The 12,796-nt window shown below is 39.5% G+C and overlaps 1 protein-coding gene across 1 annotated transcript in view; it reads left to right on the top strand.

The window, feature by feature from the left end:
* LOC113768668 overlaps window positions 1-12,796 on the top strand; it is a 59,949-nt gene that overhangs the window by 26,419 nt on the left and 20,734 nt on the right. The gene's annotated exons all lie outside the window — the stretch shown is intronic.

Here is a 12,796-nt window from a genome sequence, read left to right as displayed (position 1 = left end):
TCGAAATGCAACATTGTGAAATATATTTGCTTAATGATTTTGCTGGTTACTCGCTGAGCTTCTAACTCACCCCAAAAATATTTTATTCCCCTCCACAGGGCTCAAGGCGAAGGCAGGACTTATTGTGCTTATTCACGTGAATGGATGGCCTTTATGTTGTACAATTTGGATTTGGAATCATTTTATGTATAGTTGGGAATTGTTTCCGCTGCATTCGTGACATGTAATTATTGGAGACTTGGATGTATTTTTGTGGACCATGTGATGTATATTTGAGGTTTATTCTTGCAATTTATTTGAGGACTTTAGTGAACGACTGAGTCCCGGCGAGAGCTGGGCAGGCGGCCCGCCGAACCCTCTGGTTCGCCTCAGGGGGAGGTGGGGCTGTGACAGTTGGTATCAGTGCTTAGGCTTCAGATCTCTGTAGTGTATCCTAGGCATGAAGTTTAGGATGCCGGACTGTGGGTTTGAATTGACTCTTGAGAGATTTTTGCGGGATGTCTTGACTTGATTGGTACAAGAGGGAATGTCGAGGACGACATTCTTTTAAGGAGGGGAGATTGTGACGCCCCGAAAAAAAATGAGTTTGAGAACCCGGAAATTTTTTAGGGTTTATTTTATTGAATCGCCCGTTTTTTTTTCTACATTTTCTTTATTAGAAATTCCCAGATAAAGTTTATGAGCAAAAATAGTTTTAAAATGATTTTTCTAGTATCGGTTAGTTTTTGAGAAATTAAAAACGTATTTTGAACGTGGGACCCACGAGTGCGAAAAGTTCGGAAAAATTTGACCAATTAGGTTAAGTTCCGGATACTGGGTGAAACTTACCGGGTGTTAAGAGATAAGAAGAGGAGGTGATTTGATTGATGTGAGAGAGACTTAAAGGATAGAAATGCATTTAATAGAGTGCCAAGTGTCACTTTCTCATTGGTTGGACTTTTTTTGACTTTTTACCCTTAAGTTAAATATCTCAAAAATTGACTAAAAATCACCATTTCTTTCTCCATGTTGGCCGACTCTCTTAAGCTCAAGAAGGAAGAAGATTTCTCCAATTTTCAAGCTTCCATTTAGCTCAATCTTCCAAACCAATTGCATCAACTAGTTTCTACTCCATAAAATCCTTCCATTAGGTGCTAGTAAGTTGTTTGGTGAAGTTTTTAAGGAAGCTAAGGTGTTCTACAACTCCCTCTCTCTTGTTTACTAGGTAAGTGGTGATTACACTTCCTCCTAGACTTAATGATGTTTAATTGGTGCCTAGTGGTGGCTAAAGTGTTGAAATTTGTGATTTATTTCTTGGTTTGAGATGAATTGGTGAAGTTTTTAATTTTTTGAGGAATTTTCTGGTTTAATGTGATCATGATGTTGTGGTTATTTATGATGGTTGGTAATAAGGGGTTATGACTCCAGTGGATGTAAATGATTGATAATTGCAACCAATTTTGGGTTTGGAAGTAATTTGAGGAAGTTAGGGTTTCATAACCCCCTTTTCTGTCCGGTTTTGGATCATATGGTTAGAGGCCGAATTGGTCTTTCCTTAAAACATGAAAGTTGTAGGTATTGATGTGTTTGAGGGCCTGTAAAATTTCAGGGAAATTGGAGTAGTGTAGAATGAGATATGTCGAATTTTCTGTTGCTGTTCTGGGTTGATCAGAATGTGCGAACGGCGCTTGTAATCGTCTGTTTTGACTGGAATTGCTTTGGATTTGGATGTTGAGGTCTTCTGATGAAATGTAGCTTGATGTCCTAGCTACCGTATGCCTTTGGAATCAATGCATTTGGACTTGTAGAGACTGAGTTGGACTAATTACAGCATCGTGTAATTTGTAAACCTGCAATTAAGGTTCTGGTTTGGTATTTTGCATATTTGACCTAGTTGTGCTAGGATTTGGACTGAGTGGCCTTCTACATTGTTGTAGCCCTGTCTTTTAGCTTCGAAACGGTGGGTCTTGTACCTTCATCCGACAATCGTAGCGCCTTTGATACCATTACCGCAAAATGACGTCAAAACTGTTTTTCTGGTTTGAGCTAAACTTTCATTTCCGGACTTTTCCCTAGCTTGACTTGTACTAGTACTACTTGGAGCTTGCTGAATCGCTATTGGATGAAATTGTTGTTGCGTGTGTACCTTTGGGTCTGGCTGAGTAAATAATGAAGCCATGATGGCTGGAAAAGTTAGCAAATTCAGGGGAAGTACTGTCCGAACTTTTGAAGGAATTTATTTGCATTGAGTTTGTGATTTAGGACTTGGATTTGAGCAAGGCAATGATACATGATGGATGGTTTCGGAGCCGTGGAGGTGAGTGACCCTAAACTATTTCCAAAGTACTTGTGAAATGTTTCTTGCAGTAATTATTCGATTGCATATCATGCGTGCTTGCATGTGAATTCATGACATGATTTGGCTTCAATGAGTTCTGGGAAAGTCTTGTGCTGGACACCAACGTCTCCACCTTGTTTATGGTTCATGTTCATGGTTATCTGGAGCACCGATGTTGCTCCTACTTTCGTGAGTTCGTGAGTTAATGTTAAATGAAATATTTGAGCGTTGGGTGTTCAAGTGCTATGATTTCACCGGCTCACGAGAGCACTAAACGGACATTTTGATCTCTGAATCATGACATCATCGAAATCATCGAAATGCAACATTGTGAAATATATTTGCTTAATGATTTTGCTGGTTACTCGCTGAGCTTCTAGCTCACCCCAAAAATATTTTATTCCCCTCCACAGGGCTCAAGCGAAGGCAGGACTTTTGTGCTTATTCACGTGAATGGATGGCCTTTATGTTGTACAATTTGGATTTGGAATCATTTTATGTATAGTTGGGAATGTTTCCGCTGCATTCGTGACATGTAATTATTGGAGACTTGGATGTATTTTTGTGGACCATGTGATGTATATTTGAGGTTTATTCTTGCAATTTATTGAGGACTTTAGTGAACGACTGAGTCCCGGCGAGAGCTGGGCAGGCGGCCCGCCGAACCCTCTGGTTCGCCTCAGGGGGAGGTGGGGCTGTGACAGTTGGTATCAGAGCTTAGGCTTCAGATCTCTGTAGTGTTCCTAGGCATGAAGTTTAGGATGCCGGATGTGGGTTTGAATTGACTCTTGAGAGATTTTTGCGGGATGTCTTGACTTGATTGGTACAAGAGGGAATGTCGAGGACGACATTCTTTTAAGGAGGGGAGATTGTGACGCCCCGAAAAAAAATGAGTTTGAGAACCCGGAAATTTTTCTAGGGTTATTTTATTGAATCGCCCGTTTTTTTTTCTACATTTTCTTTATTAGAAAATTCCCAGATAAAGTTTATGAGCAAAAATAGTTTTAAAATGATTTTTCTAGTATCGGTTAGTTTTTGAGAAATTAAAAACGTATTTTTGAACGTGGGACCCACGAGTGCGAAAAGTTCGGAAAAATTTGACCAATTAGGTTAAGTTCCGGATACTGGGTGAAACTTACCGGGTGTTAAGAGATAAGAAGAGGAGGTGATTTGATTGATGTGAGAGAGACTTAAAGGATAGAATGCATTTAATAGAGTGCCAAGTGTCACTTTCTCATTGGTTGGACTTTTTTTGACTTTTTACCCTTAAGTTAAATATCTCAAAAATTGACTAAAAATCACCATTTCTTTCTCCATGTTGGCCGACTCTCTTAAGCTCAAGAAGGAAGAAGATTTCTCCAATTTTCAAGCTTCCATTAGCTCAATCTTCCAAACCAATTGCATCAACTAGTTTCTACTCCATAAAAATCCTTCCATTAGGTGCTAGTAAGTTGTTTGGTGAAGTTTTTAAGGAAGCTAAGGTGTTCTACAACTCCCTCTCTCTTGTTTACTAGGTAAGTGGTGATTACACTTCCTCCTAGACTTAATTATGTTTAATTGGTGCCTAGTGGTGGCTAAAGTGTTGAAATTTGTGATTTATTTCTTGGTTTGAGATGAATTGGTGAAGTTTTTAATTTTTTGAGGAATTTTCTGGTTTAATGTGATCATGATGTTGTGGTTATTTATGATGGTTGGTAATAAGGGGTTATGACTCTAGTGGATGTAAATGATTGATAATTGCAACCAATTTTGGGTTTGGAAGGAATTTGAGGAAGTTAGGGTTTCATAACCCCCTTTTCTGTCCGGTTTTGGATCATATGGTTAGAGGCCGAATTGGTCTTTCCTTAAAACATGAAAGTTGTAGGTATTGATGTGTTTGAGGGCCTGTAAAATTTCAGGGAAATTGGAGTAGTGTAGAATGAGATATGTCGAATTTTCTGTTGCTGTTCTGGGTTGATCAGAATGTGCGAACGGCGCTTGTAATCGTCTGTTTTGACTGGAATTGCTTTGGATTTGGATGTTGAGGTCTTCTGATGAAATGTAGCTTGATGTCCTAGCTACCGTATGCCTTTGGAATCAATGCATTTGGACTTGTAGAGACTGAGTTGGACTAATTACAGCATCGTGTAATTTGTAAACCTGCAATTAAGGTTCTGGTTTGGTATTTTGCATATTTGACCTAGTTGTGCTAGGATTTGGACTGAGTGGCCTTCTACATTGTTGTAGCCCAGTCTTTTAGCTTCGAAACGGTGGGTCTTGTACCTTCATCCGACAATCGTAGCGCCTTTGATACCATTACCGCAAAATGACGTCAAAACTGTTTTTCTGGTTTGAGCTAAACTTTCATTTCCGGACTTTTCCCTAGCTTGACTTGTACTAGTACTACTTGGAGCTTGCTGAATCGCTATTGGATGAAATTGTTGTTGCGTGTGTACCTTTGGGTCTGGCTGAGTAAATAATGAAGCCATGATGGCTGGAAAAGTTAGCAAATTCAGGGGAAGTACTGTCCGAACTTTTGAAGGAATTTATTTGCATTGAGTTTGTGATTTAGGACTTGGATTTGAGCAAGGCAATGATACATGATGGATGGTTTCGGAGCCGTGGAGGTGAGTGACCCTAAACTATTTCCAAAGTACTTGTGAAATGTTTCTTGCAGTAATTATTCGATTGCATATCATGCGTGCTTGCATGTGAATTCATGACATGATTTGGCTTCAATGAGTTCTGGGAAAGTCTTGTGCTGGACACCAACGTCTCCACCTTGTTTATGGTTCATGTTCATGGTTATCTGGAGCACCGATGTTGCTCCTACTTTCGTGAGTTCGTGAGTTAATGTTAAATGAAATATTTGAGCGTTGGGTGTTCAAGTGCTATGATTTCACCGGCTCACGAGAGCACTAAACGGACATTTGATCTCTGAATCATGACATCATCGAAATCATCGAAATGCAACATTGTGAAATATATTTGCTTAATGATTTTGCTGGTTACTCGCTGAGCTTCTAGCTCACCCCAAAAATATTTTATTCCCCTCCACAGGGCTCAAGGCGAAGGCAGGACTTATTGTGCTTATTCACGTGAATGGATGGCCTTTATGTTGTACAATTTGGATTTGGAATCATTTTATGTATAGTTGGGAATTGTTTCCGCTGCATTCGTGACATGTAATTATTGGAGACTTGGATGTATTTTTGTGGACCATGTGATGTATATTTGAGGTTTATTCTTGCAATTTATTTGAGGACTTTAGTGAACGACTGAGTCCCGGCGAGAGCTGGGCAGGCGGCCCGCCGAACCCTCTGGTTCGCCTCAGGGGGAGGTGGGGCTGTGACAGTTGGTATCAGAGCTTAGGCTTCAGATCTCTGTAGTGTATCCTAGGCATGAAGTTTAGGATGCCGGACTGTGGGTTTGAATTGACTCTTGAGAGATTTTTGCGGGATGTCTTGACTTGATTGGTACAAGAGGGAATGTCGAGGACGACATTCTTTTAAGGAGGGGAGATTGTGACGCCCCGAAAAAAAATGAGTTTGAGAACCCGGAAATTTTCTAGGGTTTATTTTATTGAATCGCCCGTTTTTTTTTCTACATTTTCTTTATTAGAAATTCCCAGATAAAGTTTATGAGCAAAAATAGTTTTAAAATGATTTTTCTAGTATCGGTTAGTTTTTGAGAAATTAAAAACGTATTTTGAACGTGGGACCCACGAGTGCGAAAAGTTCGGAAAAATTTGACCAATTAGGTTAAGTTCCGGATACTGGGTGAAACTTACCGGGTGTTAAGAGATAAGAAGAGGAGGTGATTTGATTGATGTGAGAGAGACTTAAAGGATAGAAATGCATTTAATAGAGTGCCAAGTGTCACTTTCTCATTGGTTGGACTTTTTTTGACTTTTTACCCTTAAGTTAAATATCTCAGAAATTGACTAAAAATCACCATTTCTTTCTCCATGTTGGCCGACTCTCTTAAGCTCAAGAAGGAAGAAGATTTCTCCAATTTTCAAGCTTCCATTTAGCTCAATCTTCCAAACCAATTGCATCAACTAGTTTCTACTCCATAAAATCTTTCCATTAGGTGCTAGTAAGTTGTTTGGTGAAGTTTTTAAGGAAGCTAAGGTGTTCTACAACTCCCTCTCTCTTGTTTACTAGGTAAGTGGTGATTACACTTCCTCCTAGACTTAATGATGTTTAATTGGTGCCTAGTGGTGGCTAAAGTGTTGAAATTTGTGATTTATTTCTTGGTTTGAGATGAATTGGTGAAGTTTTTAATTTTTTGAGGAATTTTCTGGTTTAATGTGATCATGATGTTGTGGTTATTTATGATGGTTGGTAATAAGGGGTTATGACTCTAGTGGATGTAAATGATTGATAATTGCAACCAATTTTGGGTTTGGAAGGAATTTGAGGAAGTTAGGGTTTCATAACCCCCTTTTCTGTCCGGTTTTGGATCATATGGTTAGAGGCCGAATTGGTCTTTCCTTAAAACATGAAAGTTGTAGGTATTGATGTGTTTGAGGGCCTGTAAAATTTCAGGGAAATTGGAGTAGTGTAGAATGAGATATGTCGAATTTTCTGTTGCTGTTCTGGGTTGATCAGAATGTGCGAACGGCGCTTGTAATCGTCTGTTTTGACTGGAATTGCTTTGGATTTGGATGTTGAGGTCTTCTGATGAAATGTAGCTTGATGTCCTAGCTACCGTATGCCTTTGGAATCAATGCATTTGGACTTGTAGAGACTGAGTTGGACTAATTACAGCATCGTGTAATTTGTAAACCTGCAATTAAGGTTCTGGTTTGGTATTTTGCATATTTGACCTAGTTGTGCTAGGATTTGGACTGAGTGGCCTTCTACATTGTTGTAGCCCTGTCTTTTAGCTTCGAAACGGTGGGTCTTGTACCTTCATCCGACAATCGTAGCGCCTTTGATACCATTACCGCAAAATGACGTCAAAACTGTTTTTCTGGTTTGAGCTAAACTTTCATTTCCGGACTTTTCCCTAGCTTGACTTGTACTAGTACTACTTGGAGCTTGCTGAATCGCTATTGGATGAAATTGTTGTTGCGTGTGTACCTTTGGGTCTGGCTGAGTAAATAATGAAGCCATGATGGCTGGAAAAGTTAGCAAATTCAGGGGAAGTACTGTCCGAACTTTTGAAGGAATTTATTTGCATTGAGTTTGTGATTTAGGACTTGGATTTGAGCAAGGCAATGATACATGATGGATGGTTTCGGAGCCGTGGAGGTGAGTGACCATAAACTATTTCCAAAGTACTTGTGAAATGTTTCTTGCAGTAATTATTCGATTGCATATCATGCGTGCTTGCATGTGAATTCATGACATGATTTGGCTTCAATGAGTTCTGGGAAAGTCTTGTGCTGGACACCAACGTCTCCACCTTGTTTATGGTTCATGTTCATGGTTATCTGGAGCACCGATGTTGCTCCTACTTTCGTGAGTTCGTGAGTTAATGTTAAATGAAATATTTGAGCGTTGGGTGTTCAAGTGCTATGATTTCACCGGCTCACGAGAGCACTAAACGGACATTTGATCTCTGAATCATGACATCATCGAAATCATCGAACTGCAACATTGTGAAATATATTTGCTTAATGATTTTGCTGGTTACTCGCTGAGCTTCTAGCTCACCCCAAAAATATTTTATTCCCCTCCACAGGGCTCAAGGCGAAGGCAGGACTTATTGTGCTTATTCACGTGAATGGATGGCCTTTATGTTGTACAATTTGGATTTGGAATCATTTTATGTATAGTTGGGAATTGTTTCCGCTGCATTCGTGACATGTAATTATTGGAGACTTGGATGTATTTTTGTGGACCATGTGATGTATATTTGAGGTTTATTCTTGCAATTTATTTGAGGACTTTAGTGAACGACTGAGTCCCGGCGAGAGCTGGGCAGGCGGCCCGCCGAACCCTCTGGTTCGCCTCAGGGGGAGGTGGGGCTGTGACAGTTGGTATCAGTGCTTAGGCTTCAGATCTCTGTAGTGTATCCTAGGCATGAAGTTTAGGATGCCGGACTGTGGGTTTGAATTGACTCTTGAGAGATTTTTGCGGGATGTCTTGACTTGATTGGTACAAGAGGGAATGTCGAGGACGACATTCTTTTAAGGAGGGGAGATTGTGACGCCCCGAAAAAAAATGAGTTTGAGAACCCGGAAATTTTTTAGGGTTTATTTTATTGAATCGCCCGTTTTTTTTTCTACATTTTCTTTATTAGAAATTTCCAGATAAAGTTTATGAGCAAAAATAGTTTTAAAATGATTTTTCTAGTATCGGTTAGTTTTTGAGAAATTAAAAACGTATTTTGAACGTGGGACCCACGAGTGCGAAAAGTTCGGAAAAATTTGACCAATTAGGTTAAGTTCCGGATACTGGGTGAAACTTACCGGGTGTTAAGAGATAAGAAGAGGAGGTGATTTGATTGATGTGAGAGAGACTTAAAGGATAGAAATGCATTTAATAGAGTGCCAAGTGTCACTTTCTCATTGGTTGGACTTTTTTTGACTTTTTACCCTTAAGTTAAATATCTCAAAAATTGACTAAAAATCACCATTTCTTTCTCCATGTTGGCCGACTCTCTTAAGCTCAAGAAGGAAGAAGATTTCTCCAATTTTCAAGCTTCCATTTAGCTCAATCTTCCAAACCAATTGCATCAACTAGTTTCTACTCCATAAAATCCTTCCATTAGGTGCTAGTAAGTTGTTTGGTGAAGTTTTTAAGGAAGCTAAGGTGTTCTACAACTCCCTCTCTCTTGTTTACTAGGTAAGTGGTGATTACACTTCCTCCTAGACTTAATGATGTTTAATTGGTGCCTAGTGGTGGCTAAAGTGTTGAAATTTGTGATTTATTTCTTGGTTTGAGATGAATTGGTGAAGTTTTTAATTTTTTGAGGAATTTTCTGGTTTAATGTGATCATGATGTTGTGGTTATTTATGATGGTTGGTAATAAGGGGTTATGACTCTAGTGGATGTAAATGATTGATAATTGCAACCAATTTTGGGTTTGGAAGGAATTTGAGGAAGTTAGGGTTTCATAACCCCCTTTTCTGTCCGGTTTTGGATCATATGGTTAGAGGCCGAATTGGTCTTTCCTTAAAACATGAAAGTTGTAGGTATTGATGTGTTTGAGGGCCTGTAAAATTTCAGGGAAATTGGAGTAGTGTAGAATGAGATATGTCGAATTTTCTGTTGCTGTTCTGGGTTGATCAGAATGTGCGAACGGCGCTTGTAATCGTCTGTTTTGACTGGAATTGCTTTGGATTTGGATGTTGAGGTCTTCTGATGAAATGTAGCTTGATGTCCTAGCTACCGTATGCCTTTGGAATCAATGCATTTGGACTTGTAGAGACTGAGTTGGACTAATTACAGCATCGTGTAATTTGTAAACCTGCAATTAAGGTTCTGGTTTGGTATTTTGCATATTTGACCTAGTTGTGCTAGGATTTGGACTGAGTGGCCTTCTACATTGTTGTAGCCCAGTCTTTTAGCTTCGAAACGGTGGGTCTTGTACCTTCATCCGACAATCGTAGCGCCTTTGATACCATTACCGCAAAATGACGTCAAAACTGTTTTTCTGGTTTGAGCTAAACTTTCATTTCCGGACTTTTCCCTAGCTTGACTTGTACTAGTACTACTTGGAGCTTGCTGAATCGCTATTGGATGAAATTGTTGTTGCGTGTGTACCTTTGGGTCTGGCTGAGTAAATAATGAAGCCATGATGGCTGGAAAAGTTAGCAAATTCAGGGGAAGTACTGTCCGAACTTTTGAAGGAATTTATTTGCATTGAGTTTGTGATTTAGGACTTGGATTTGAGCAAGGCAATGATACATGATGGATGGTTTCGGAGCCGTGGAGGTGAGTGACCCTAAACTATTTCCAAAGTACTTGTGAAATGTTTCTTGCAGTAATTATTCGATTGCATATCATGCGTGCTTGCATGTGAATTCATGACATGATTTGGCTTCAATGAGTTCTGGGAAAGTCTTGTGCTGGACACCAACGTCTCCACCTTGTTTATGGTTCATGTTCATGGTTATCTGGAGCACCGATGTTGCTCCTACTTTCGTGAGTTCGTGAGTTAATGTTAAATGAAATATTTGAGCGTTGGGTGTTCAAGTGCTATGATTTCACCGGCTCACGAGAGCACTAAACGGACATTTGATCTCTGAATCATGACATCATCGAAATCATCGAAATGCAACATTGTGAAATATATTTGCTTAATGATTTTGCTGGTTACTCGCTGAGCTTCTAGCTCACCCCAAAAATATTTTATTCCCCTCCACAGGGCTCAAGGCGAAGGCAGGACTTATTGTGCTTATTCACGTGAATGGATGGCCTTTATGTTGTACAATTTGGATTTGGAATCATTTTATGTATAGTTGGGAATTGTTTCCGCTGCATTCGTGACATGTAATTATTGGAGACTTGGATGTATTTTGTGGACCATGTGATGTATATTTGAGGTTTATTCTTGCAATTTATTTGAGGACTTTAGTGAACGACTGAGTCCCGGCGAGAGCTGGGCAGGCGGCCCGCCGAACCCTCTGGTTCGCCTCAGGGGGAGGTGGGGCTGTGACAGTTGGTATCAGTGCTTAGGCTTCAGATCTCTGTAGTGTATCCTAGGCATGAAGTTTAGGATGCCGGACTGTGGGTTTGAATTGACTCTTGAGAGATTTTTGCGGGATGTCTTGACTTGATTGGTACAAGAGGGAATGTCGAGGACGACATTCTTTTAAGGAGGGGAGATTGTGACGCCCCGAAAAAAAATGAGTTTGAGAACCCGGAAATTTTCTAGGGTTTATTTTATTGAATCGCCCGTTTTTTTTTCTACATTTTCTTTATTAGAAATTCCCAGATAAAGTTTATGAGCAAAAATAGTTTTAAAATGATTTTTCTAGTATCGGTTAGTTTTTGAGAAATTAAAAACGTATTTTGAACGTGGGACCCACGAGTGCGAAAAGTTCGGAAAAATTTGACCAATTAGGTTAAGTTCCGGATACTGGGTGAAACTTACCGGGTGTTAAGAGATAAGAAGAGGAGGTGATTTGATTGATGTGAGAGAGACTTAAAGGATAGAAATGCATTTAATAGAGTGCCAAGTGTCACTTTCTCATTGGTTGGACTTTTTTTGACTTTTTACCCTTAAGTTAAATATCTCAAAAATTGACTAAAAATCACCATTTCTTTCTCCATGTTGGCCGACTCTCTTAAGCTCAAGAAGGAAGAAGATTTCTCCAATTTTCAAGCTTCCATTTAGCTCAATCTTCCAAACCAATTGCATCAACTAGTTTCTACTCCATAAAATCCTTCCATTAGGTGCTAGTAAGTTGTTTGGTGAAGTTTTTAAGGAAGCTAAGGTGTTCTACAACTCCCTCTCTCTTGTTTACTAGGTAAGTGGTGATTACACTTCCTCCTAGACTTAATGATGTTTAATTGGTGCCTAGTGGTGGCTAAAGTGTTGAAATTTGTGATTTATTTCTTGGTTTGAGATGAATTGGTGAAGTTTTTAATTTTTTGAGGAATTTTCTGGTTTAATGTGATCATGATGTTGTGGTTATTTATGATGGTTGGTAATAAGGGGTTATGACTCTAGTGGATGTAAATGATTGATAATTGCAACCAATTTTGGGTTTGGAAGGAATTTGAGGAAGTTAGGGTTTCATAACCCCCTTTTCTGTCCGGTTTTGGATCATATGGTTAGAAGCCGAATTGGTCTTTCCTTAAAACATGAAAGTTGTAGGTATTGATGTGTTTGAGGTGCCTGTAAAATTTCAGGGAAATTGGAGTAGTGTAGAATGAGATATGTCGAATTTTTTGTTGCTGTTCTGGGTTGATCAGAATGTGTGAACGGCGCTTGTAATCGTCTGTTTTGACTGGAATTGCTTTGGATTTGGATGTTGAGGTCTTCTGATGAAATGTAGCTTGATGTCCTAGATACCGTATGCCTTTGGAATCAATGCATTTGGACTTGTAGAGACTGAGTTGGACTAATTACAGCATCGTGTAATTTGTAAACCTACAATTAAGGTTCTGGTTTGGTATTTTGCATATTTGACCTAGTTGTGCTAGGATTTGGACTGAGTGGCCTTCTACATTGTTGTAGCACTGTCTTTTAGCTTCGAAACGGTGGGTCTTGTACCTTCATCCGACAATCGTAGCGCCTTTGATACCATTACCGCAAAATGACGTCAAAACTGTTTTTCTGGTTTGAGCTAAACTTTCATTTCCGGACTTTTCCCTAGCTTGACTTGTACTAGTACTACTTGGAGCTTGCTGAATCGCTATTGGATGAAATTGTTGTTGCGTGTGTACCTTTGGGTCTGGCTGAGTAAATAATGAAGCCATGATGGCTGGAAAAGTTAGCAAATTCAGGGGAAGTACTGTCCGAACTTTTGAAGGAATTTATTTGCATTGAGTTTGTGATTTAGGACTTGGATTTGAGCAAGGCAATGATACATGATGG

This window comes from Coffea eugenioides, chromosome 1 (genome assembly GCF_003713205.1).
Source record: "Coffea eugenioides isolate CCC68of chromosome 1, Ceug_1.0, whole genome shotgun sequence".
Taxonomy (NCBI): Eukaryota; Viridiplantae; Streptophyta; class Magnoliopsida; order Gentianales; family Rubiaceae; genus Coffea; species Coffea eugenioides.
The sequence above is the reverse complement of the archived record's forward strand: the minus strand, read 5'-3'. Positions and strand labels throughout refer to the sequence as shown.